Genomic DNA, 26,948 nt, shown 5'->3' on the forward strand with positions numbered 1-26,948 from the left:
TGCACAACCATTGCAACGGACTAATCTTTCTAAAATAGCTGGTATAATTTAAATACAAACAATTCCATTGGAAAAGATTTTTCAGGAAAAAAAAACTTGTTCCAGAAGACTAAAAGGATGAAGCACAGATTAAATGTATTAAAATAAGCACTTTTACTATGTGGTTCTTAAAAAGTGGTAAATTATCAGATTGGTACAATGAACGTTTTCACCTCTTCAAGGATAAAAGAGGCACCGGGACTGACAACATATTGAAAACATATATGGCTATAGGCAAACAAAACAACTCTCCCCCACACACACATGTGTATATTTGTCAATAAAACAATACTATTATCCAAAACTGTCTTAGAATTATAAATTTTCCTGTCAAACCTGAGAAAAATATAATATCTGACCTGGCATGTACACCCCATAGCCAATGGTTAATCTGAAGCAGAGCCATTTCTAGCTATCCATAGGCAGATCCAATTGCTCTTAATTATTCTTTGCCCATTTTGCATGCCACCATACAAAACCTGGCAATCTTGTACGTTATTTCAGGATGGAGGTCAGAAAGTAGAAATTGCTTGTTGACAAATTTATCTTGTTTTGTTAGTCAGAAATGGGGTAATTACAGCATTTTGAGGTTCTGTACAAAACTGGCTATATAGAAGAACACTTTTGATCATTTCTACATATCTTGGGTCACAAGGATATACTCATATTGAGAATGAGATCATTTTGTATCTTCCAGCCAAAAGTGCTAAGGGGAAAGCATTACATTGGGCTCAGTGGTGTATTAACCATTAAGCAGACTAAGCACGTGCTTAGGGCACCAGGCATAAAGGGGGCACCACAAAGTTGAGAATGAGAAAAAAAAACCAATGAAGATTTGTACAGTATGTGCAAAGGAAGGGGGCACCAAGATTTGTAAGTCCTTAGGGCACCAGTGAGCCTTAATCTGCCACTGATTGGGCTAAGTGAACGCCCTTGTCTGATTTTGGATGTTAAGCTGTGCACGATACAAAGCTGATACCCGTGTGTAATTCTGGTGTCTCCTGTAGGAAGCTGAGTGGTATTACGAGTATCTGTTTGACAGTCTACGTCAAATAGATGTTGTTTAAGTATGACCCTTGCTTGTTCATTGCCCAAAGATAAGTAAAGGGGGAGGAAATCTTAGGAGAAAAAGCCTACTGCAAACTGTTTGTTACCACCCTCTTTGAAATCTATCTTCTAATGTCAGTGGAGCTAACCTATAGAGAAAAGTGTCAGTTTTAACCATTGGAATAAGATAGCTTGCCATATTCTAGTTTCAAACCTGCAATTTAATAGACAAGCCCAAACAAAAAATTGATTTGAAGGTATACCAAGGTGTTATAAAGTTTGCTATACCAAGGTGCTTAAAATGAGCTTTACAACTGATATATTCTGCAGCGGTTCTATGATTAATCAAATAGAATGTTCACATGCTCTGCTTTGTTGTTAACAAACAATATAATACATTCTAGTAGCTATGTATAAAGAATGAGTGAGTAATCTTTTCTTAAGTAGAATGCCATATTGATTCCCAAGAAACTTTTGCAAGCATGCAAACTGGTAGATGGGAATTAGCATACACACATTTGCTCTTATACCAAATTATTTCTAAGTGAATTTTCTCTGCAGTGATTTATTGAGAAAAAAGAAATTGCTATTTCCCAGCAGATGAAATTAACATTTCCCTATTAGGGAAATTAGCAATATTGATTAGAATTTTAGCTGTCCATCCATCCATCCATCCATCCACCCATCCATCCACCCATCCACATGGTTTTAAAAATAAGAATATAAAACTGTTTTTCACACAATGTTGTAATACTGAACCATTGATTTAAATTCATTATAGAGAGAACCTGGAATGGAAAAAAGAAAATAATTCTTACACAACACATAGTAAAATTCTGGAATTAATTGCAGACTTCTGAAATGTATCTGACTGGCCATTGCATTTAATAGAAAGTATTCTTAACCTTCTCTCTTCCCAGTGATTTGCCCTCATGGTCCAACTGATTAGCCAGATAAGAAAAAACAAGAAAAAGATTTCCCAAGGCTCTAACACTTACACATCAAGCACCAGAGGGCCACAGGTGGTATGTTTGAATGGCAGCCATAATTCATTACTAGGTTTAAACTTTGAAAAAAAAATCCATATAAAGATTGACTCAAGGTAACACTTGGCCTGGGTATCATAAATAGAGGGCAAAAATGTACAAATTACATTGGCTGCATTTCTGGAATAGGAAAAAATATTGCCTGGTATTCAAGAAAACTGAAATATTAAATGTCAAAACAAGAAGACATATAACACTTTTCTTCTTGTGTAATAGATCTATACAAATGATAGGTTATGAATGGTAATCCTTAATATTGCCATAGCTTTTGAGAACTCTTAATGGCAAGAGAAAGTATGATGAGATTTCACACAGCACAATTACATTGTGTTGGATTTCTTGTTGTGTTAGAAGACCTAGAGCGTCAATGGGACCTACAAAATGATTAAGCAAATTCCAAAGAAAGTATGCAGAGGAACAATAAATTAATGTGCACATCATGTCATGGTATTAATAATGACAATTTCAGCAATCAATATTCCTCAGTTCAGAGCACAAAATACTCCTCTTGTAGATAAGAAAAGATCTCCTACGAGATAGTAGTTCTATAGAAATGGGTGAGTAGGAGTGGATAGAGGCAAAAAGCAGAGTCATATCACAGGTGGAGCAGGAAAAGTTTTGGTTTTGCAAAACTCAGAGCTCATCTATTCTGATCCCCAAATGCTAAGAAAAGGATATAAGCTTTGGAGCTGGCATCATTTAGTTCCTTCCTATTGAGAGCAACAGGAAGAAAATGTCAATGTAAAGAAAAAGAAAGATAATGTGTAAAATCCATCTTTGGCACCTTGGAACATAACTCTTCATGATGATACTCACTGTTGTGTTTTCTAGTATAGGAATTTCTAGATAGAATGGAAGGACTGGTTGTAGATTATGTTGTTCCCAGCAACTCAAACCTACTGATGATGTTTTGTATACTGGAGAATAAACCACATTTTGAATTGATAACACTTTACAACTAGCAAAATGTAATTGCATAGGTATGGAAGGAAACCATAACCTTAAGATATATAATATCTACCAATACTGTAAGTACTTTGCAGAACATAGATCCATGACTGTCATGTTTTTTTTCTCTTGTAATATTGTTTGTGAAATGAATGAGATGTGAATAATGAAACTCCCATATTTCACAAGAAAGTGGTGGCCTAAGGTAATCATGGTTTAGAGGACCAGCATGGAATGAGAAATCAATTATAGAAAGAAACCAGCAATTCTTACCTCTTCCCCAATGGAAATAACTACTACTGTCAACAAAGCAACCCTTACCCCATTGTATTCTGCCAATTATGTGTGCATACATTGGCAATTATATTAATATATTTAACTCTCATTATCCTTTAGTGTTCTTCCCACATCTCTCTACCAGCCAAATCAGTCATAGCTGGGTGACATTTGTTGTCAGCCGTGAGGAAGTAGTGGTCTTGTTTTCAAGAACTGCTGCGAATCTTGAGTGAAATTAATTTTAATTTGCAGCTTATAACAAAAAACAAACAAACCTGGGAACAGCAATTTCCATCTCTGACAGACCAATCAGCTAATGGCTGATTGGTTGGACACTGAGGAAAAATGATCTGGGCTTCCCAAGGCTATGCAAACTGCATGGTGAATAAGGGATATTCACATGTAGCCTTCAAATTTGAATTGTTTGCTATGCATTTGCTTTGGACTAGTAGCACTGTCTCGGATATTTGATTCTATTAGATTTAAAATCTATTCAGGTTTAACAGATGCAACTTTTCTCACACCATGAAATTTCCGAAAGAGGCTGAATTGGAATAAGTTACAATATATTCTGTTAGACACATAGTTATGGTAACCTTTGCAGATGCAAGCCAAGGATATGGCATATCAGCAGTTGAGTACTGTGCTAAACATATCATGTATACATATCTACAGTACACACACAAACACCTATATATACATACACACATGCACAGTTGTTGCTCTGCTCACATGGTATGCACCACGGGTGGGTTCCTGCCAGTTCTAACCTCTTCTATAGAAGAGGTTCCACAAATCCACAGTGCCATTTAGAACCGGTTCCAGCTCCCTCCCCCCGCCTGTCCGCACATCATCAAGATGAAGAGCAAGAGGAGGAATTCTGGGAATTGAAGTCCACAAGTCTTGAAGCTGTCAAGTTTGAACACCCCTGGTTTTTTTTCTAAAGGGTTAGGGGTGCAAGGGTCTTGTAACTTGACAGCTTTAAGACTTGCGTGCTTCAAATGCCAGAATTTCTGAGCCAACATTTTGTTTGCTAAGCAAGAGAGTTGTTAAGTGAATTTCACCACATTTTACAAGTTGGCCACGCCCACCCAGTCACATGGCCAGCAAGCCACTCCCACCTGGTCACATGGCCAGCAAGCCACTCCCACACAGTCACATGGCTGGCAAGCCGCTCCCACAAAGCAGGCCACACCTACAGAAGAGGTTCTAAAAATTTTTGAAACCCACCATTGGTACGCACGCAACATTATAGAATCTGTTTATGGCACAGTTTATGAGTATTGTCATTACAAGATTGTTTGACTTGTAAACAACATAAGAATATGAGATGTATCATATGATAAAATATGATAAATCTAACAAAGGAGATCATAATATTTTATGATAGAAAAGAAAAAACTTCAATATTTTGGGATGTCTGAACAATACCTTATATTGTCTTTCCTAGCTATCTTTTACCAACACAGAGCATCATTTGGAAACACTCTTGCATAAGTAAACAGGCAGAGAATATCCATTTCAGGCTTCAACAATATTGTCGAAGAAAGCACAGTTGCTACTCTGCTCACTTGGTATACTATTATGTCAGAACTGCAGAATTGGAAGAGGTATTAAAATCAAATCTAACTCCTGCCTAATAAAGGAAACCAAATTAAATATACCCAACAAATGGCTGTCTGGCATCTTGCACACATACAGTCAGGGAGAATCCATTCTGGGTCATTGATTTGACTATAAAACTCCTCTTAATGAGATTTCCCTAATATCCAGTTGGAAGTGCCTCTATGCAATGTAACTTAAAGCCATTATTTTGTGAGATGCACAATTGAATTAAACAAAAGAGGATGATTTTTTGGGGTGCAACATCTTTTCACATACTATAAAGGAAGAGTATTTCTATATGAAGACTGTTCTCTTAAAAACTAAGCACGCCCAGCTTCTTCACAAGACTTAATTGCCCTTCTCTGAATCCATTCCAGCTTATCTCAATCCTGAAAGCATGGTGGCCAAAACCTGGCACAAATTCTCAAGGTGGTATTTAAAGTTGATAATCTGCTCTAATGAGTATTTGCATATGATAACATGTTTCCAAATCTCCAATATTCACACTTTACATTGTAAATGTAAGTACACTTTAATAAAAAAATTTTGGGCATATATACCTTGTCACCAAGAATTAAAGAAAGATATTTGGAGAACTGAGATGGCTCACACAACCTTATAGCAGATATTTAAAAGGTAAAGGTTCCCCTCACACATATGTGCTAGTCGTTCCCAACTCTAGGGGGTGGTGCTCATCTCTGTTTCAAAACTGAAAAGCCAGCGCTGTCTGAAGACGTCTCCGTGGTCATGTGGCCAGCATGACTAAATGCCAAAGGCACATGGAAAGCTGTTACCTTCCCACCAAAGTGGTTTTTATTTTTCTACTTGCATTTTTACATGCTTTCGAACTGCTAGGTTGGCAGAAGCTGGGACAAGTAATGGGAGCTTACTCCATTGTGCGGCACTAGGGATTCGAACCACTGAACTGCCGACCTTCTGATCAACAAGCTCAACTAAAAGAATCTGTTGAAAGAAACAAGTTTGTCATTGTTACATATTTTCTTAGTTGAGGCCTGAAAGTCAGATGCAATTTTTGCTCATTCTACTTCAGAGTTCATCCTATCTGAAATTCTCAGGCAATGTAAAGGAATAAAAAATAATTAACATTGATAAATTAACCAGTTAGAAATGCTGAAATACATTAAGAAGAAGAACTGTTTATCTGCAGGCAAGACATTAAGACATTAGTAATTTCTTTGCAATAGCTTGATATAAATATGCCTTGAAGTATGCTGGGAGATAATAGCTAGCTGAGATATGATATTGTTTCTTAATCCAAAAATATCCATGATGAGAAAGCCAGAAGGCTATTTAAAATAATGAATAAGGCATGTGATTATATTGGTACAACTGTATTAAACTTATACTAAGGTACTTCGGAACAATAAAAACATCCTGAGTTTTTATATTTAAAGAGATGGGATTGGGTTTTGTGTGCTATTGAGGATCATCCTTAGTAAATGTTGCATGCCACACATTCCAATAGTCCTTTCATCTGCCAAGTTTTTAAACACCAATGAAGGCAAAAATATTTGCAATGGGACATATGACTAACCTAGTGTTATTCTCAAAATTCTTCTAACCAGAGGTTCATATCTGGTTGGTAGCTGCTATACAAAGAATGGTTTCCAATTGTTTCTTGGAAAACAGGACAGAAATGAAATGTATTGTCCATCAAGTTTCGTTCTGGGCTCAGTACCTTTTAAGGTCTATACAATCAACATATTGGGCTTTTAATACCTTCAAATCAGTTTTGATTTCTGACAATTGCCTAGACAAAAACCTGCAATTTTCTAGGGAATATTTTCAGAAGTGGTTTGCCATTGGCTTCTTTTTAAGGCTGAAAAAAAAAAGGTGGGCAAGTCTGAGAAATAATGATTGGCTTTATGCCTAAACCAGGAGTAGAATTCATAGTCTCCTGGTTTCTACCATTGTGCCTTAATCACTACTGCAAATTGGCTGTCAGGCTGGAATTAGAAAGAGCCTAATCATTTTGCAACATGACACCATCATTTCCAACTCAATAATCGTTATTGCATCTGTTATGTGGCCATGATTAAAGATGTAATAGTCTCATTTGATTTTGGGTTGTAATATTCTGGGCTTTATTCAGGAGGATGAAAGTAGTTTCCTACTTTTAGTCTGGATTGTTTTCATCCCATTATATATAATCTACCTATCAGGAAGAGCTTTCTCCTATATTTTGTTCCATACATATGAAGAATAGAGTCAATTTTCATGAATTGCAATAACATTTCCTTAACATTTCTCATTGCTGTTGTTTCCCTTCTTTTCCTTGTGTATTAAAAATCATGCCATGTGTATCTAAACTAAGGTCTTCAACAGCTCTGCTCTCACTATAGGAAGTCAGTGATTGTGTCTCTGGTCTTCACTCTCCTTTTTCTCCTGTGCTCATACTGTATCCTAGAACACTGTAATCCAAAGTTTGAAGGTCCTTAGCTTTTTTTATTTCCATAAAAATCTGAAACCCTGGCAGCTGATAACGGCAAGCTGGCTTTTGCTACAGTGTTCGTTTCTTTGATAGATTAGTAGATCTAAGCAATCTGGAACAAACAGTATGGTCTTGAGCATACTGGGAACAGTATGCACCCAGAAATGCACTTTGATTGATAGAGCAGGGAAGAACTGGATACTGGTTATAAACTCATCAGTCATTTTAACCATTGCCAGTTGTTCAGTTATTTTCAGGAATATTTCCAGTTTCTGCCATGGTTCACAGATGCATGTGCTCCCCACAGTCTCAAGGAGGCATTCAGTTCAAGGACATGCCTGAATTACTACATTTAATTTATGAAAGGGCCATTGCAATTACAGGTTATTCTCGTTTAACCAATTGTAGCATTACAGGAAAAGTGCTACATTTTGCCAGTTGCCAGGTGATAGGGCTGAGGTCCGTTATAAATTTGTGTTTGCAACTTTGTTCCTTTTACCAGAGGTAGCCTTTCTTGAAATGGCAGCTTTATTTCATTTTATAAGTCTTTAAAAATATTACACTGTTTTATAACAACAAAATAAAATGTAAGGGTTATTTTTCTTCCATTCAACTGTCGGATTCTTGAACACTGCTTGGACAAGTGCCATTTTCTTGGCAAGGTTTTTTGGAAGTGGTTTTCCATTGCCTCCTTCCTAGGACTGAGAGAAAGTAACTAATTCAAGTCACCCAGTTGGTTTCAGGCCTAAAGCAGGACTACAATTCATAGATTCCTGGTGTCTAGCCTGGTGCCTTAACCCAGGGGTGGGCTTCAAAAATTTCAGCAACAGATTCTCTTGCTGAAAAGAGCAAGAGTTGCTGGGGGGGGGGGGTGCCATGGTGGGCATGGCACAGTCGGCTTCCATGCACCATGGCCGGGGGGTGTGTGTCCTTCACCAGGCTCCGAAGTCTTCTCTCGAGCCTCTGGGAGGGCGAAAACTGCCTCCTCCAGGCTCCAGAGGCCTTCTGGGAGGCCCATTTCCCCCCTCCCTGAGCCTCTGCATGGGCCCTGCATTTACCACGCATTCAAAACGGGCAGCATGGAGACTCCTGGAAGGAGCATGGTGGGGTGGCAGCGACAGGACATGATGAGCAGGGCCAGCTAGGGGTGGGAATTGGAGGTTCTCTGAACCGCCCATAACATTCTCCTGAACTCAGCTGAACCCGTAACAGCCACCCCTGCTTTAACCAAACTGGCCCTCAAAATTCATGCAACGGCAAATCTCCACCTTTCAATAACATGTTTATTTTTACTGAGCTTGTCATTGTTTAATATTATTGATTAGTTTGTAATCAATAATATTGATTTGTAATCAATATTACAAATTTGTAACATTTGTAATAAGCACCATTTTAGCACAGTCATCTGCTTTGTGGATAACCGATGATCATAATGCAACTATGAGCTATGTCATCTCTTCCTAAATATATTCAAGAAACAGTATAAGCAGATGCAGCATTTAGTCTACAGGTTTAAGTGGGGAATGATTGAATACAGCCAAATTTATCTAGTCAGCTGTTACATGTAACATTTAATATACACTTTGTACTGTAAAAGAGGCAGGCACAACATTGTTCAGGGTTGAGTGGCATATAGTTTTTTGCATAGGCATGTCAGGGTCCTTATTGCAAAAAAAAAAAAAATCCAGGTAGATGCAAGACAATTCTTATTTCTAGGTTCTGTTTCCATCTGTTATTTTTATCTTTCCCTTAAGTGCTTTGGAAACTAGGTTGTCCTCCTCTTCTTTGTGATACCCCTCAAATATTGGAAGACTGCTATCATGTCAGTCCTAGACCTTCTCTTCCCTTAGTTAGACCAGACATACCTAGTTCCTGAAACATTCATCATATGTTTTAATCATCTTTGTTGCTGTTCTCTATATTCTTTCTAAAATCCTGATATCTGTTTTGCATTGCAGGGACTAAAATTGGATTCAAGATTCCAATAGTGGTACTGGATTCCATAAAGCAGTCTATAGTGGTACTAATACTTTATGTGATCTTGATATGATTCCTCTGTTGATGCAATCAAGGGCTGCATTGACTTTTTTGGCAGTTACAGCACACCTATGACTCATACTTAAGGTTACTCACTAGGACTCGACTCCTAGATCCGTCTCACCGTTACTACTATTGAGCAAGCTACCACCTATTCTGTACCTGTGCATTTGATTTTTTTCTTGCCTAAGTGTAAAGTCTTACTTTACTCTCCATTAAATTGCATTTTCATTGTGAGAAATGATGTTGTACAGTGGAATTCAATTTACTACAATAATTTTTGCAAAATGCACTAAAGCTTGAAGAATACCCTAAAACATCTCTGCTTATACTGATAAATATTATTCTTTTGAATATTAAAGCATATAGTCAAGCAAATATTTCCAATCCATTCTAAATGAAAACACATTTGAAAGGCATTTGCAAAGCAGTCAGTTAGTGGGTGTCTTGCCATTTTTTCTCTTCTCTTTTAAGAAATAAATCTTTCTGCTTTATTTTTTTTACTTGGGCCAAATCAGCCACTTCCAAGAGGGCAGGAATGCTGACAAAATCTTGAGTTAATGCTAAACATTTTTAGTGTGTTGTGTGAATTTGCTCAATGATTCCATTGCCTTATACAGACCCAAAAGCCAGATATTAATTAATTATTAAGGCAAATTAATTCAAATGAGAAGGAAAAATAATTTTGAACAAATATTAGGAAAAAATTCTTATTTACAATAAAAGTGAAGCCAACACACAAAAATTAGAGCATAAATTTCATTTGCCATTGTTAAGCAAGTGTCCATGTATCAAAGGAAGAGTAAAAAATTTGTCATGAAAGAAGCCATAAGTAAGTGCCAGTTAAAATTCCAGTATTTTATTTTTAGGAGAGAGCTGAAGAATCTGTAACATTATTAACTACAGTCCTAGCTATCTTATCCTTAATGCATTGTGTGATGGTACTACAAGTTTGCCATGCTGACATAAAAGTATAGCAGTTGGTTTCTTGCAGAATGAAGAATATTGTTGTCTTTTTATAAGGTATATTACCAAGTGGAATCTCATTTCAAACATTTTCATATGAAAGGTGATCTTGTGACTCCAATGATATATGGATTTTCTTCCTCTTCCATTGTACAGCTGCTGATCAATTGCAGTTTTTAGGCCAGTAATGGAACCTTATTAAAGATGTGGAGATTGAGATGCTGTTTATAATTAATTAAATTAATTGTAATTAAATTTTAAAGTTAAATTCATACTTTGTTTCCTCCTCTCTTTGTTGTAACCCTGGTCTCTTCCCTCACCTTTTAGAATGTATCCCTGGTGAGTTGTTCAAAGGCCAAATGTGGTTTTCAAAAAATAGTTGCATATCCCTGTTGTAAAGGTTGATTCTCATGGTGACTCTATTTGGAGAACATTTTCATAAAGATGAAGATACAGTTTCAGTTTTGGCATGAGATGAGTCTGCTGGTCATTGAATAGCATAATAATCAGAGACTTGATATGTCTATGGTTTGATTCTCAGTCATCCAGGTCATGGTTGTCCCAAAGGTGCTTTTTTTCCAAGAGACAATGGGCTTTCTTCTTTTTCCAAGAGACATTTCTTGGATGAGAAATGAAACAAGAAAGTCCAATTGCCTCTTGGGAAAATAGCACCTTTGGGACAGAGATCTGATATTGTAAAAATCTCTTGGACCTTAGTTGTTTCCATAAACAGTTTGTGATGGCTCATGGAGAGAGGAGAAAACAGTACAGTATCTGCCTGAATCCACCCTATTTACTGAATGGTTCAAGAGGCATCTGTTGCCAGATGTTTTGTTTTTTGAGATACTCAGGATCAGTTATAAAACAAATTGGAGAGTAGAGATTTTCAGGAGAGGGGAAAGAAAAAAGGCCACTTTTAAAGCTGCTGGGGGTGAGTTCCGATAATGTATCCAGCAGAGGTGGTATTCAGCCAGTTCTCTAAGGTTTGGGTGAACCATTAGCGACAGCTGTGGGAGGCTCCGCCCACCCACCCCCGATGTAATGCATGACCTCCTGCACATGTGCAGAAGGTGGCACGTGCAAGCAAAGCACCTGCTCACCTTTACGAACTGGTAGGGAAGATAAGTGAATCCCACCACTGGTGTCCAACGAAGTTACTGGAAACACTTGAAAGTGGCAACTGTTGGTCTTGTTTTTCTTCTCTACTCCCATCTCAGTGAACCTCTCCACCTGAAAAGGTTTCTTCCATTCCAAGAGACATGTTTGTCTGGTCCTCAAGATCAGAGAGTAGTCAAAAGACTCCAGATTCGTTTCAGGCAGATTGGGAAATTGAATGATTGGTCTTCTGAAAACTCATGAGTTATGCACTAAGTAGTGTTTTAGTATTTACTCTAAAATATATATTTCTCTTCATAGCTGAATAATTCTGCAGTTATGTTTTAATCAATAACACCCAGGAAGTAGAAATTAAAACTCCATGGAAGGGAAAAAGAGAGAGAGAAGAAACAAGAAGAATTGCAATGAAAAAAAAAACTATTCATCTACTACTTCATTTTTTTTTAAAGATAATGTGAATGTTAACTAAACTACGTGAGCTAAGATTTTAGACTACAGGTAGTCCTTGATTTATAACCATTCATCTAGTGACTATTTTAAATTACAATGGCACTGAAAAAGTGACTTATGTCCATTTTTCACGCTTTCGACCATTGCAGCCTCTCTATGGTCATGTGATCAAAATTTGGATGGTTGGCAACTGGCATTGGTTGCAGTTTCCTAGGTTCATGTAAATCACCTTTTGCAATCTTCTGACAAGCAAATTCAATCACTTAACACCCATTTAATAACTGAACAGGATTCCCTTAACCCACTGTAGCAAGAGAGATTATAAACTGATACAAAACTCACTCAACAATTGTCTTACTTAGCAATGGAAGTTTTGGGCTCAATTGTGTCCTACGTCGAGGACTACTTGCCCTCTACAGATTAATAATGGAAGATTTCCCCATTCTTACACATATCTTTGCCTGAAGAACTTTGGAATTATTCTCATTAAGTGTACATTACCCAAGCAATGGGCTTTCTAATTCTCATTTATCTGGCATTGTGCTTGAGGCATTCCCCCACTGCATTCATTGACAAAATATGATGAGATGCGGAGCAGCATGTTTGATCCAGGCCAGTGAATTTGCTGAGTGCAGTTTTAATTAGAAGCAATTTGGTTGCTAAATTTCCCCGGGACTACACAGCATTGCTGACTCACGGTACCCCCTACCTCCAACACACACACACACGCGCGCACACACACACACTCACATACACACCCACCCACGCACCCCAAGAAGCTTTCCTGCTGACTGAATGACAGACTGCACTGCAGAAAGGAGTGGAGAAAGCGCACGGCTGCAGAGTTTGCAGCTGCAGGCAATGGTCTGAGTTCTTTTATTTGCAGCTCTGTGGGGAGCCAGTTGCCAAGAAAGGTTACTGCCTTGATTATGTGATCCAGTAGCACTTGGGGCTGGTAGCAGTTGGGTACTACCTCCTGTGGATTTCAGACCAAGGAGATCAGGTCAAACAAAGCTTTAGTTGATTTTGCCTTTATTCCAGCAAAAATGTAACAAGGAACAAAAGGAGACAATTTAATTAAATATCTCAGGGTTTCCTACTTACCAATTATATATATTTTTCCAGCATGTGATCTAAAAGACCTATGCACATTTGCTCCCCTCCTGCGGCAAGAAACTGGCGTGTTTAAAGGGAGAAATCACACCTCCACCCTTATGATGGGCTGGCTGCTAAAGCAAGGTCATGGCACACACTTGAAAGTAAATCAGGAAGATTGTAATTCTGGGGGTCTGTCTGGCAAGAACAAAGAATGCTTATCAACAGGAAATGTGCATGTGTAAAGTTTGTAGCAATTATGGTAGTTAGACAACTTGCAGATCCCAGCTTAAAGTTAGGAATGGCCTGCAGTAAATGAAATGTGTTCTTAGGTAACTCCTGGGGCACTCATTAGCCAAGGTTTAGGAATAAGGACAGCTAGAAACCAATAGAACAAATTGTAGAATTATTACTAAAATGTTTATTAGATGATATTTCTTGTTATCTCACCTTGTCCTGCCTTCTTCTTTAGTGAAAATGTATAAAGCTTTCTTAATCTTTTGTTCTTGGTTCTTGGCCTTTTGACCAGGAACCCTTTTCCTTGGAGTACTCCAATAAAAAGGAATAAGAAAACCTGCACCTTGTGTCTGGCATCCATCATTGGCTTTGGCACCAGGCTCAGACCCGAATTGGGGACAACACTTAAGTTAGAATTCAGAGGGCATTCCCCCAACTTCAGAAAGCACACCTTCCTCACAGGCTGCAGAAGATGGAGCTGCTTCACAAGCTCAGAGGGTGTTTTTCTTATGACTGCTGCCAAGGAGCCAATCAGCATAGCCTAAGCCATGACTTGACCTGCTAAAATGGCACTTTCTAAAAGCAAGTCAGAACAACTATGATCTCAGTGATGAAGGAAACAAGGAGATCCTAGGAAAATACACTGCAGCAGAAGGGAACTCGCCAGATCAACCTAGTTCTATCAATCTCTTCTAGGTTACGTTATTACTGGCCAAGTGAACACCTCCCTTTGTAAGGGATATTGCAATCCAGTTAATGTGATTGCAACGGCTGTAGATTTTCTTTTTGTCAAATCAGAATTGCTGATTTGGCAATTCTATGAATAAAATAATATTTTTTCTCATGTCAACATGTTAACAGACTTCCAGTGTGCACTGACCTGAACTAGCTCTATGGTCCTTTTTTGTCTTAAGACTTCTTTAAAGAAAAAAAAGAATGCCAGACATATAAATATGGCTAATCTAGTTATTTTTATTCAGCTGTACTTCCTATAAATGGGGGGGGGGCATTTTATTGTTCAAATGTGCTCTTAATAAGAAAATACTTTATTGGATAGCCAAGCAAGCAAAAAGTAACAAATTCTTCTACAGAGATCTGGCATTTTTCAATGTTAATAAACAAATATGACCCATAGTACAGCATGTATAAGAGGACATGACTTATAACAAGACAGTTGGATTTATAAATCAGTCACAATCCATAATTTCATAACATGGTGACTTTGACATCGCTCAGTGGCCTGGGTAAGATAAAGAAGAAACTCCATAAACATGATTGCATGTTCTTCCATATTTCACAAAAGATGGGAATTTGAGATTTAGCAAGGTGTCATTTCCCTTTCTAGGCTTATTTATCTATAAATAACTATAATATCTATAATAAAGTCTATGTGAATGTATCCAGTGCACAGTTTTCATCCTGTCTCAGTGCTTCTGACGTAAGCCTTTATGGCAGACTCTCTGCCCAAGAAAATTTCTGTGTTTTCATTTTTTTATAAGATGCATGCCACTTAAAATAAAATTTTAGTGTTTTCTTTAATATCCTTCAAGTAAATCTTTGAACAATATGCTTTGCATATTAGTAATCCTATTGAAAATAGAGAGCTAAAACTCAGACCAGGAAAAACAGAAGAAATTTCTCCATGTTACATTACTGAATATATACTTTTGAATCTAGCTAACATAAAAGGCTGTTCTCACATAAAAGATTTAAAAGGTGGTTGAAGGCAAATCTGAGTGTACTTCAAGAAATCAAATTTGACACCAAGTGAAATACACAAAAAAATATCAAATCTGTTGAGAATATCAAATCCCCTGTTATCACATGCCAGAAGCTTGTAGTTTACAATCCTAATTGTCCTTATTTCCGATAGTTTATAGTAACATTGTACTGAAATTGGTAAACAATTTTGTCCTGTATGTTCTCAATCCATGTGAATGAAGGTAGACAAGCTGATAATACAAATATGGTGTGCAAAGTGTCTCTAGAAACTCTGTCAGGGGCTATGTTGGTGATGATTCCCAAAGTTATTGTGTAATGGGAGAATGCATAAATTCGTGGCTATGGGAATATATCTCCAGAGCATGGCCTTTTGTGCTCCATTTTATTAGCATTAGAGTCATGCCCTCCCAAAATAAATCCAGCATTGCCAAGCATCCCACTGGGCAGATATATGAGCTTCCTTCTGCTACTCACACCTTCTGTTGCATGAGCACACAAAGGAGAGGAAAGAAAGTTCAAGCAACACAGAATTCAACAAAGCTATTTCCCTGCCATGAGCAAACCCAGCCAGGTTTTAAGATCCACTTAAACTCTGTTGCCAAACATCCAAAGCACACCGAATACCACCATCTCAGGGCAGAGGAAATGGAGTGATAGCTTTTCCTTTTAAAGTGCCATGCAAGTTGCTAAGTTGGAACAGAGGGTTGTATGAATTAATTCACAGCAAACACTTATGCTCATCTGTCTGTCTGTCTGTTTCTCTCTTTCTGTAACATATACACAAACATACACACTTGCACACCTGCAGTCTCTTACACAATTCTCTCACTAACCTCTCTCACTTCATCCTCCCCACTCCCCTTACTAGCTTCCTGCTACATTTTAAACATGGGAAACAAGAAAACGGATGATCAGAAATTAGTCAGGGGAGATGAATTCCTCCCCACTCCCCTTACTAGCTTCCTGCTACATTTTAAACACGAGAAACAAGAAAACGGATGATCAGAAATTAGTCAGCTAGCTGGTAGGGATCTGGTTACTTGCTTTTCTCCCATTAATGGGAGCAGAAAATCAATGACCAGTTTTTTCTTCAAGCAGAGTCAGCATGCTAATCAGATGGCCAACAGGAAGCATTCTTTTCTCAGGAGGTCTGCAATTTTTGTAATCAAGAGAGAAGTACCACAGAGTATAGTAAACAATGTACAATGCACATAAAATGGGCAGAACTTCAGTTGTACTGTCATAGCCATGATCTTGACTGTTTTGAATGCACCCTGTGGACACTCCTGAATCAAGAGGTTCAAGTGGAAAGGAATTTAAAACAGACTGAAGACAGGCAGGCAGGCAGGCAGGAAAACTTTTATTTTGTTTAATCTTAGATGGGTCAGAGATGAATTTTGACAGGCTTTTAGATTTCTGTTATTTTATCTTGCTATTAATCCCCTTTTTTGTAATCCACAGAGATCACTCCAGTTGTCCCTCTGAATGTTGATTTTCCAACCATCTTGATGCAGGAAACAATTGTAATGTAATGTAAGTATGACTGAAAAACCAAAGATCCCTCTTCCCCAAATAAGAAAGTGCATGGAATTATGGCATTTCTAACCCTAATCAAATGTGTGATCCAACCTGCCTACTTTGCACCCTTGACCCTACAAATTGTGGGTGTTATTCCTCACAACCCCTTAAGCATTTTTCCAACAACTCAAATGTTGCCCTTCACTATCTTACAGAATAGTTGGCACTGTTCATTTTGATTTTACTTTGGTACTTAAATGTAATAAGAAAATGATTAATTTTAAAATTGCAATAGAGGGGAAATCCTTTTTCTTATCCACCAGATCATCTTTGTATTCTATGGTTATTCTAGAGTAGCACACAACTTGAGCTCCCACTAATCCTTGTGGCTTACCTCACAATTCTAACAGCTGTGTGTGCATGTGTGTGCACGCTCATTGCTTGACTAAATCACAATATTGCTTTCCACACACTCCCAAACTGTTATTGCAAGAAGCCATCATCTTACAATGATTTCTCCCTAGCTTTCACTGAGCAGATGAGATCAAGCACATTTAGTGCCAGTGGAAATCAAACAGCGTATGTGAATGGAGAATATTCGTAGCAGATTTGTCCTACAGCATCCATTATAGGAAAAGGCTGGTGTTTGCACATTGCAAGGGTACTTTAAATTGGGAAACAGGTAATGTCTCCACTTCCTTCCACCCACCTTAGTCAGAGCCACATTTTTTTATTTGCTTGGGCAGCTAAGTTTTTATTGATTTTCATCTGTGTCTGTGTTATTATGAATATTTTCAGAGTAACTATGAAAACTATGACACTATGTGGTTAGACTATGAATAAAGATTATTAAAGTTTCCTTTGGGTTCTTATTTCCAAAAATGTGCATGAAATGGTAAATTATCTCAAAGGAAAGGTAAACTAGGGGCAAGATTAAGTCTTCACACCTCTCAAGCCATAGCGTCTTTCCCACACTTCAAATAACGTGATGAACATTTCTTATACTAGCTTGATTTCTTAGTTTTAATTAATAGCTATTTTCAATCAAATTTCTCCATTTTCAGATATGACAATAATTCACATGCTTGAAAGAAATAAAGATCAATCACCATTCCTCCAATATTTGAAATCTCCTATTTTCAAGTATGAGATATTGACAATAATTCACATTCTTAAAAGGAATGCAGATGTCCCCCAATATTTAAATTACATTGAATTATCCTTGAAACAAAAGATTCTTGGAAATCCATTTACTGTATATGTGTGTATAATGTTTAAAAGCATGAATTTGTTGCTTGTACACTGGTTATCATGTTCTTTGTCCCATTTAAAAATAAGGTCATGAAAATAAGGTCACAGTTAAAAAGGTTGTCAGCACATTGCTTTCATTTTTATATCTTTTTCTGGAACTTTTCTGTTTTGCTTTGTTTTCTCCAGATAGTAGTTAATGAAATGTTAGATTGAAATTAATTCCATAAAAAGGAGATTAATTGGGGATAATGGGAATTGCACAAGTTAGGAAAATACTCTTCTGGAATATCGTACTCTATTATATATAATTTATGACATTATGAAACTGAAAGGGGTTCCAGGGATGGGGGGGGGGGAAACAGGTCAGGAGGGATGGGAGAGCCAGGCACCTAGGTGTGGTCGAAGGAGGAGGGAGCGGAGTGGGGGAGGAGAGGGAAGATAGCATTCCTGTGCAGGGCTCTTTGATACCAACGGTCGTGGGGAGGGGCAGGTGCGAGGACAGATCAAGAGCGCGTAGTCGGTTGGGAGACCGGGGTTTTTGGTCATACCCAGTCGTTTGTACCAACCCCTGCATACTAGGTGGTCAGGATCTACAGACCCAAGGCCTGAGACTGCTGTTATGCAACGCGAGGTCCGTTGTCAATAAGGCCCCCCTCATCCACGATCTAATTTTGGAGGGGGAGCCGGACCTCGCAGGAATAACCGAGACCTGGTTGGGCCACGAGGGAGGCTTACCCCTCGTGGAAATGTGCCCGCCAGGTTATCGAGCATTTCACCAGCCTCGGGCCCAGGGAAGGGGCGGAGGGGTAGCAGTGATTATCCGGGAAGACTTGGAGCCGAGAGAGTTCACTGTGCCACAGACATCCGGGTGTGAGTCCCTTGTCGTGAGATGGGGCCCAGGGAGGCAGTTGGGCCTGCTGATAGTATACCTGGCTCCTCGCTATACATCAGCGGCCCTGCCTGAACTCCTCGAGCTGATCTCATCGGTGGCGGTTGAAACCCCCAAACTCTTAGTGATGGGGGATTTTAATCTGCCGTCGATGGGAGAAGCGTCTGAGGGGGTTCGGGAGTTCATGGCTTCCATGACAGCCATGGACCTGACCCAATTAATTCAGGGCCCTACTCACGAGGGAGGCCACACGCTGGACCTTGTCTTTGTCTCTGGCCAGTGGACGAGTGATCTGGGAATAGGGGATCCAACTATTATTCCCCTGTCATGGTCAGATCTCTCACTTCTCCGGCTTGACTTCCCCGGTGCTACCCCCCGCTGCGGGGAGGCGGAACCGGAAGGTATTAGATGGTTCCGCCCCAAGCGCCTGATGGAACCAGATAGGTTCCAGACGGAGCTTGGGCCACCTCCTGTGGACCTGACCCGCCACCGAGTGGAGGACCTGGTAGACGCATGGAATAGTGCGACTACCGGGGCCCTAGACCGGGTGGCGCCTTTGCGGCCTCTCCTGCGGCGACGAACCACCCTGGCCCCTTGGTTTACCGAGGAGCTAGGGGTGATGAAACGCCACAAGAGACGCCTAGAGAGTCGTTGGAGATCCTCCCGTTCCGAATTTGACCGAGCACAGGCACGAGCCTATTTGAGGACGTACCTTGTGGCATTAAGAGCGGCCAAACGTCAATATTGCGCCGCTCTTATTGCGTCCGCAGATAACCGCCCTGCCGCCCTGTTTCGGGTGACTCGCTCCCTCTTGTTTGAGAGACCGCGGGAAGCCCCTTTACAGGGCAGAGCAGAGGAGTTTGGGAAATATCTACAGGACAAAGTCGCTCAAATCCGGATGGGATGGGCCCCTTTCAGTGGTCCAGTTGAGACGCCCGTGGCGAGTCTTGAGGGACCGCTTTGGGAGGAGTTTGACTCGGTTGCCATCGAGGATTTGGACAGGTTGCGTGGACGTCTGCGACCCACCACATGTTTATTGGACCCGTGTCCCTCCTGGCTTGTACTGGCATCCTGGGAGGTTACGCGCGACTGGCTCCTGGGCCTAGTGAACGCTTCGTTGGGTGAGGGGTTTCTGCCGGCCGCCTTGAAAGAGGCGGTTGTGAGGCCCCTGCCCAAGAAGCCTTCCCTGGACCCAACGGATCTAGTCAATTATCGTCCAGTCTCCAACCTTCCTTTTTTAGCGAAGGTTGTAGAGAGTGTGGTGGCACAACAGTTTCCACGTCACCTGGAGGAGAATGATTATCTAGAACTGCGCCAGTCCGGCTTCCAACCCGGGCACAGCACGGAGACGGCCTTGGTCGCGTTGGTTGATGATCTCTGGAGGGCCAGAGATAGGGGTTGTTCCTCTATCCTGGTCCTATTAGATCTCTCGGCGGCGTTCGATACCATCGACCATGGTATCCTGTTGCACCGGCTAGAGGGGCTGGGAGTCAGGGGCACCGTTTTACGGTGGTTTGGCTCCTACCTCTCTGGCCGGACGCAACGTGTGTTGGCAGGGGAGCAGAGATCGACCCGGAGCCCCCTCACATGTGGGGTGCCACAGGGGTCGGTGCTCTCACCTCTCCTGTTCAACACATACATGAAACCGCTGGGCGAGATCATCCGTGGTTTTGGGGTGGGATATCATCTGTATGCTGATGATACTCAGCTATACATTTCCACCCCAAACCACCCCAATGACGCCGTTGAAATGATGTCCCGGTGTTTGGAGGCCGTACGGGTCTGGATGGATGGCAAACGACTAAAACTCAACCCTTCCAAGACGGAGTGGCTGTGGCTTCCGGCCTCCCGGTTCAACCAGTGGCTTCCATCTCTGGCCATTGGGGGCGTGCAACTGGCCCCCATGGAACAGGTGCGCAATTTGGGCATCCTCCTGGATGCCCGGCTGTCCATGGATGACCATGTAACAGCCGTGGCAAGGGGGGCATTCCATCAGGTTCGCCTGATGCGCCAATTGCGCCCCTTATTGGACCGGGATGCCCTACGCACAGTCACCCATGCGCTAGTGACGTCTCGCCTGGACTACTGCAATGCTCTCTACATGGGGCTTCCCTTGAGATGCACTCGGAGACTGCAGTTGGTCCAGAACGCGGCCGCGCGGGTGATTATGGGGAGGACTAGATACTCCCCTGTAACACCTCTCCTGCGCGAGCTGCACTGGCTTCCTGTGGTCTACCTAGTGCGTTTCAAGGTTTTGATTATGATCTTTAAAGCGCTTCATGGCACAGGACCTAGTTACATGCAGGATCGCATCCTGCCCCATACATCCCTATGACCAATCCGCTCACACAGAGAGGGACTTCTTCGGGTGCCGTCCGCTAAACAGTGTCGGGGGGCGACACCCAGGAGCAGAGCCTTCTCTGTGATGGGCCCAGCCCTGTGGAATGACCTCCCCTGTGACATCAGGATTATTTCCGATCTCCGCTCCTTCCGTGTACAGCTGAAGACCCACCTCTTTCAATTATCTGGCCTGGCTCAACCGTAATTTTTTTCCTTATTCCTCCTGACAGTTGTTTTAAATTTTTAAATTTTTAAATTGTGTTATTGTAAATGGGATATTTTAATGGTGATTTTTAATTGTTTAAATGTGATGTAATTTGTTACCTCCTCCGTGCATGTATGTCTTTGTATATGTGTATGTTTATGTGTCTGTACATATGTTTTATGTTTTTTATGCTCTACTGTACGCCGCCCCGAGTCCTGTCTGGAAAGGGAGCGGCTAATAAATTCAAATTTATTATTATTATTATTATTAAAAGAATCCTACATAAAATCAGTTCCATTTGGAAAATTAAGCTCTATCTTCCCCCTTAGTTCTCCTAAGATGAGGCATCATTATCAGACACCATGGTGTTTGTTTTCTTCCTTTTTAAATTGCTGATTCATGGTTGAATGGATTAAAGATTTGCAAAGTTGGCTTGCAGATCCACTGGATTCAGGCCAGCTGCACTTTGGCATGCAAAGCCATTTACAAGAAACAAAATCTTCTGGAGCTGAAGTTTTGCGTGTTGATGCACAGGAAAGTCAAACTGTGCACAGTCAAAATAATCTTCCAAGATTTGATTACTGAATTAGTAATTGTTCCAAGTTTAGTTTAGCCAACACGTTAGGATGATTAAAGTTATCAAAATCCCATTACAGGTATGAAACTATGAAGAAGAAAAAATAGCACTGCATCTGAGACCTGGTGGCTAAACACGGTGATAACACAGTTATTAGGATTAATAACCTAATACTGTTTTACAACTATGCCTAATGTCATGGCTAAAAAACTGCTACGTTGAAATCCAGATTCCAATTTCAACTTGTCCATGAATACACTATGACTCTTGGGAAAATCTTATATAGAACAAGTCGATGGACCACAGAATGACCACAATCTGCAAGTGACTCTAATAGTGTCCATGTATACTTGATGCTTTGGCGTCTTCACTATATACCATTAATTTGGGGACAAAGGGATATTTCTAACCTGCACTTGTTTATTCTTTTTAAACATCCATTGCATTTATCATTACATTTGTAAAATTAGTTTTGTTTACGATATTTTTAAAAAAATCTAAACTCTTCAGTCAGTATTGCTAAATTAGCCCTTTCCCCTTTGCCATCATAAAATGCTATGGTGCCATCTAAGTTTTGTACCACCTCTTCTTCCCTTTTGCTTATCTCCTAAAAAGCAACAAGGCTTTTATCATTTTCAGCAGGATTTACAGAAAGGTTTGTTTGTTTGCTTGCTTTTCAGTCCATTTAAAGCCCAGAGCCTTTTGACAGCTTATGTAAAATATAAAACCAAATAAAACATCACAGTATAACAATTATACAAACAGTAAAACTCCACTTCCACACACCACTGAAAGAGAAAATTACAAATAAAAAAGGAAATGAAGATAGCCTAATAAACTCAAGAAAAGACTCCTTTGAGAAACTGCTTCCAAAATAGCCACAAGAAAGGGACTAGCTTCCCCACTTAACCCAATAGGACAGCCCTGTGGGAATGTGGGAATCAGTAACAGTTTGATCTAATTGGTCAGGCTGGTATTGGTTGGAGTAGATGGTTCTGCAGATTTACAAGAACAAGCCATTAAAGTCATTAAAGTTAAAACCAACAGATTAAATTTTATCCAGAAACCATACAATGTGCATACAATAGGAGATGCAGAACTGGTATTATGTGCTCCCAATATCAGTTGATGTATCAAAAGTCACTTCTCAGTGACAAGAAGGGATCATTACTTCTATCCAGGACTCCATAAGATAATCTAAGAGGGCAACCAGTGTTGTCTCCATCCAAAACCTGGGCCCTGAACTCTGATTGAACAGGATCCAGATAATTTGCTTTCTCTAAGATTTTGCAAAGTTGATCCATCACTATCACCTCAACAAATTTTGAATCAGTTGTAGTTTCAAGTACTTTTTAAGGTCATCCTCAACTACAGTGTATTAAGATAATTAGCCAGGTGGTGATAATTATATGAAATACTCCTGCCCCTGGTAGGATTGCAACTTGTACCCCAGCTAAAGCTGGGCATAGGTTTCTGTAGCCACAACTTCCACTTTTTTCAGCAGGAACCATGAGTCAAGAAGGCTCTCAAGTCAGGAATCTCTCCTACAGAGTCCTCAAGGAATGACTGATAGTGTCTGAAAATCCCAATGTATTCCCTGCAACTCAGCCTTGCTAGGGTCCAATCTATTCTCTCCCATCCAGACCCTTTCAGCTGCCATCCAATGAAGAAGGGGCAGAATCATTGCAGAACAATGCCACCTATTCCCGACCTCTGAAGACTGGTCCAATATCAATTGATGTATCAAAAGTCACTTCTCAGTGACAAGAAGGGATCATTACTTCTATCCAGGACTCCATAAAATAATCTAAGAGGGCAACCAGTGTTGTCTCCATCCAAAACCTGGGCCCTGAACTCTGATTGAACAGGATCCAGTTAATTTGCTTTTTCTAAGATTTTGCAAAGTTGATCCATCACTATTACCTCAACAACTTCCCAAAAATGCAGTATTATTAATATTTGTGTCCCAATAGTTAGAGCTATCAATTTTTTATTTAAAAAAATAGACCACTAGATGTCAACAAATGTTAGAACTTCTTATATCTTCTTGCTAACATTCAATGGTTGTTAGGATTTTTTACAGTCCAGATCGAATAGACCTACCAATCTTACATGTTAAGAAAGAGACCTATCAGACAACTTTTCTTCTGCATGATTATTTACAATTATATACAATTATAAGCTGGTAATTATTTACAGTTGAACTCTAATTCAAAATCAAAATCAAATTTCACTTTCAATAATGCTAATGCTACTGAATCCCAAATTAATCAAACACAATTTAGCCTAACATTTTGTCTGAATCTAGCCCACAATATACAGGAACATGTATTGTATCAACCCAGTAAATTTGGCTATTTGAGTAAACTATAATTATGTGAACAATGAGAAATGTTTGGCCATATGACTTTATAATATAGAGCAACAGACTGAACTTTCCTTCCTTACCTTGTTTTGGAAGATGCAGAAGCAACTACTTCACAGTATGCTGTTCTTTCATACATGGATGAAACTCAATGAAAGCTGGTCATCTCCATCATCTACAGATTGTACAATATAAACTGAAATAATGGCCATTTTTATAATGTCAAACTAAATAATGGTGTCAAATTGAACTAAATTGGAAATTAGACAATGAGGTTGGTAGATTACTGGAACAACTGATTAGTGATTAATGATGGCAGAGATTATTCAACTTCCACCTTAAATTACAGTGCTGAAATTAAAAAGAACATGTAGGATATAGAAATGGAACCTGTAGGATGAACGGTGAACTACATTCTGTGCTATGCTCAACGTATATTCCTGAGATCAGAAATCTTTAATCCTAAGTGACTGTCTTCTTCATCGGGCTCCCTCTGGAGAATCTAAGGTTTCTAATAAAAAAGGAAAAGCAGAATCTACAAGCTTGAAGTCTACCTTTCCTTTGGTTAAGTGAGTGGTCCCCACTATATACTAGGATGTTTTTTGTTCATATGAGAAACATAACACAGATTGTAAGCAGAATCTCAAAACTCTTTAATCACTAGAATGATCTTCCTAGTTCTGGAACTGAATTGGTCACTTGACAGATATAAATCAGTAGAGTTGAGCATTTTTTGAGATAAGCTTATATTGATTCTCTATTGCTGCTATTTGTAGCATAGATACACAGGCTTATTCAAGTACATACAGTACACTGCAGCATTATGACCTCCAAGGAAAGGAAGACTTTTTCACATTCCCCCAGGATTAATTCACATTATTCTGTCTATTGGTATATAATCACCATGCACTTTAGAGTACTTAGTAACCATCTAACCAAAAGTTGTTTGCTAAAGCAGAAACTAGTAGCATGTTTCCCAGTATATACTCTCCTGGGCAGCCTAGTTTTCTTCCATGTTATTGATGACTGAATAACAATACTAGCCATTTTTCCTTCCTTCCTCAAGATGAGCCACTCATACTAGGAAGTAATGTTTGCTTGCTATCCATGGAATAATAAAAAAGTCAAAGTTAACTTTTATTAATTCAACTTGCATCCCCTGAGAAGTAAATCCAGGATGCAGAAGAGCCTAGGGCACTTTCCTGCCCTTGAACATGAGGTACTGTTATCCATGGCAATGTAGCAGTTTTATATGTTGAAAATGATAGTGGTGTATCATTATTGTTATTTTAGTTGGTTGCACAGTCAGCCAGATGTTTAGATTGGATTTGGCATTTTTACCCACCTATTGAGTCCTTACCAAGGAACTGGGATAGTCTTTTATTTTTTAAAAAAAGACTAAAATAAAGCCTCCTATGACTCCAGTGGTGCATTGATGTTTATTAGCAGCTATTTCATTAAGACTGCATACATTTTTGAACTAATCGTAATCATGGAGAGCCATGCTGATCATTTCACATTGATCTTTCTCCTGGTTGTTTTTCCAATTCTGGACCTCTCTACAGAATTACACAGAGAAATTCTCATAATTTGTCCTTATCTCTGCAACCCTGAGTTGAAACTGTCCAGGAGAAGACCGAAAGCTATTATGAAGATGCTTATACCAAATACGTTCTAGATAGAAAAGTTGTTTTAGGATATTTTTCCAGTTTTTTTTTAAATTTCTTTTATCACCGGTTCTCTCCTACCTTTTTCTGACACTTTCTCCTTATAAGCCACTTATTTAGACATATTTGAATACAAATACTTCTGGCTTTTGGTGCAGTGGATTGTTCTATGCCTAACACAGCCTGTTCTTCCTTTTAGATAACAAGCGTACCCTGTTAAGCAGTGATCAAAGGGCTGACTCAGCATACCTTCTCAGCAATGACAGTGAGTTTCTGTCTCCAGGACTGTGGGCAGGCTTAAATAGGAAATGCAAAATTACATTATTCCGATAAACATTGCAATGTTGATGTAATTGTTTCTTAAATCTCACATGCATTGAAATGAAAATTTAGATTTTGAGTTTCTGCAACATACAGCTCTTACATCAGGAAAGTTATCAGAGTACTCTTGCCAGAGAAACTAGCTAGACATTTAATGCACTATCTGAGTATACTGGAGAGATAAAGATCAGGTGAACAGAGATTTACTGCCTGCCTAAAAGCAGCATCTGCAATGTTTTCTTGATCCTGAAACAGGTTATATGCAGAACAGTGACTTTGTAGAGATCTGCATATTTATAAAATGTTCCCATTTATTTTTTATTCTTTACTTTCTTAACCCTGTATCAAAATTATAACTGGCAATTGGATTGGGTAATGTGTGAGGATATGGTAAATTCTGCCACATCATCAGTGTACACCAAAGTAGTGCTTAAGATTTTCCCTCTAGAAAAATCCATAATAGTGTGTTTTTCTTTTTTTAAAAAATCCCTTTGATGCTCACATTCTATTACATCAGTTTCTCCTACTCTGCACTCACATGAAGTAACTCACTGGTCAGTATTTTACAGGCTCTTCTGAATACAAGAGAACTGTCCCTTCCACTGTTCTTCCAACACCCACTCATGCAAGCACATATACATATACAGAGAGAAACAAGCTGTTCGTTCAGCACTCTTAGTATATTAGACTTGGCTGATAATTTAATCAGCACCATGGACAGCGAATTCTCAACTCCTTTGCCGGATCTTAATGTGAAATCTCCATTCAGGTCAGTGTGA

General features: G+C 39.5%; 1 protein-coding gene and 1 long non-coding RNA gene across 7 annotated transcripts in view; one reads left to right on the forward strand and one right to left on the reverse strand.

Moving 5' to 3' along the window:
* Positions 1-13,770, reverse strand: part of SYT2 (synaptotagmin 2) — a 132,142-nt gene extending 118,372 nt beyond the window's left edge. For 2 of the 6 annotated variants that reach the window (XM_081948871.1, XM_081948868.1), the window contains exons 1-2: positions 12,745-12,820; positions 11,517-11,689 (exon numbers count right to left, since the gene is read on the reverse strand). The gene's annotated coding sequence lies outside the window, so the exon portion shown is untranslated. Of the gene's footprint in view, positions 1-11,516; positions 11,690-12,744; positions 12,821-13,527 lie in introns of those variants that run through there. The other 4 variants (XM_081948870.1, XM_081948869.1, XM_081948873.1 and 1 more) reach the window with 4 other exon arrangements.
* LOC309389918 overlaps positions 1-26,948 on the forward strand; it is a 55,960-nt gene that overhangs the window by 27,279 nt on the left and 1,733 nt on the right. Inside the window, exons 2-3 of the long non-coding RNA XR_014175029.1 lie at positions 16,498-16,569; positions 26,048-26,113. This is a non-coding gene — a long non-coding RNA (uncharacterized lncRNA). The remainder of the gene's footprint in view (positions 1-16,497; positions 16,570-26,047; positions 26,114-26,948) is intronic.

The sequence above is a fragment of the Natrix helvetica genome (assembly GCF_964273705.1).
Source record: "Natrix helvetica genome assembly, chromosome: 3".
Taxonomy (NCBI): Eukaryota; Metazoa; Chordata; class Lepidosauria; order Squamata; family Natricidae; genus Natrix; species Natrix helvetica.